Genomic DNA, 1,922 nt, shown 5'->3' with positions numbered 1-1,922 from the left:
GGGGGGGGAGAAAGAGCTAGGAGGGGGTGGGGGGATTGAAAAAGATAAAGATTTCCGCCCCCATTGACATAACAGTTTGATCATTCAGGAGGCTCAGTACTCTATCCTGCCTGTATAGTAGGCACTCTGGGGGAAGAATTGATTCCGGAACCGACTCCCACTATTAATGCTGCGGAAGAAACGTTCCGACTCCTTTTTACGAAAACTAAATGTTTCCAGTTAATTTAACCTCTTAAATCTTCTTCTTTTTTTTAAGAACGTATTTTTGAAAAATAAAAGTTAATGCTTCGTAGTGTTCCGAAATCAAAGGTATCCTAAATCCTGAAGATGTTCGGAGCCAACCAGGTAACCATTAGAAGAAATCGCATCATTAGAAAGTAAGTAATTGGGTTCGGAGTCAATTCCTACGATTCCTAGCTTTCAATAATCGGGGAACCTGTTGTAGGCAGCCTGGGCAGAGTGGGACTTGATCACTCTTGTTTTTAAAAAAAGACAGAGATACTGGGTAGAATAAACTTCCCTTTCTGGGAATTGAAGTTACATCTTTGAGAAAAGGAGAAAAAAAAGTGTGTGGGGGGGGGGGGGGATTACCAGGTCCTCGAAATACACGAATTTAGAGGGTTGTTGAGTAAAATTGCGGATGAAAAGAAGGGGATTAGAAATCCTAAAGTTGATGTTTACGCGTTCATTTTTTTCCAATGAGGAAGTATACGTCTAAAATTAAATTCATTGTATTCAACTGGAGTACGTTGAGACAATAGGGGCAAGGAAAGGTTAGGTCCTGCTATTCAAGAAAAAGGGACATGCACGAATTGGAAGGGGGTGGGGAGGGGGGGGACTTGTAAGTTTAGGATTTTTTTAAAGTAGTTGTTTTTTTTTAAAGTCCAACAAAATCGCGCAGGGCAAGGCCTGATTTATATAATCAGGCGAGAGATAATGATGAGAGTGAGAGAAAGAGAGAGGGGAGAGAGAGAGAGAGAGAGAGAGAGAGAGAGAGAGAGAGAGAGAGAGAGAGAGAGAGAGAGAGAGAGAGAAAGAGAGAGTGTGAGAGGGGATGTGGGGGAGGGGGTTGGAATACATAATATGATATTTAACATGCGGAAAAAATTAACTTTTGTCTTTATCCTTGATTTTACTTGAGTGGATGTTTATCTGCGCACTGATGAGTGTACGATTCGTTTTTGAGTGTGTGTATATACATAATTTCCGTTTTAAAACTGAGACAATTTCTGTCGTGAAACGGTTACATGTACGTTACAAAAGTTCCCAGGAGCCCCAGTGCAAACCAATACCTTTCTGATGAATACAGATCTGCCTGTTCCCACGACGTTAGGCTATTAGGAATGCAAAATCCTCTCCCGATATCCCGATGATGACGAGCCCCAGTGATTCTCCCGCTGAGATAAACCCTTTCACAACTCGAGTGTTTGCTAGCTGAAGAGAATTTCCAGATGGATTGAACAACAAACAAAACAAAAACGGAAAGAAATGTTCATGTGGTTTTATAAGATCTGGTTGTATGGCTCCAGTTTTTTTATAACAATTTAGGGCTACTTAACTTTTATTGAGATTTGTTGTTGTTATTGTCGTTGGGTTGGGTTGTTTTTTAAAAATCGTTTCGCAGGTTGTTGTCTTTTTTTTGTTTTGTAGGTTTGCCAGTTTTGGGGACTGGTGATGGGGTTGGGTCAGGAGGGGGGGGGGTGGATGGAAGATGTAGAGGGGTAGGTTTCGGGGGGTGGTATGGTAAGGGCGTTTGTTTTTATTCGATATTTCTTTTTCAACGGATCTTTTACAGAATTATATCTCTTATTTACTGGCTTTCTATTTCTATTATTGACATACTGCTTATTCCTTGTTATTTGTTTCCTTCAGAAGGTGTGTTTTGCTTTGTTTTTTGATGGTTTTTATTTGAGGGGGAGGGG

Source organism: Aplysia californica, unplaced genomic scaffold (genome assembly GCF_000002075.1).
Source record: "Aplysia californica isolate F4 #8 unplaced genomic scaffold, AplCal3.0 scaffold00280, whole genome shotgun sequence".
NCBI lineage: Eukaryota > Metazoa > Mollusca > Gastropoda > Aplysiida > Aplysiidae > Aplysia > Aplysia californica.
Note: the sequence above shows the minus strand (reverse complement) of the source record.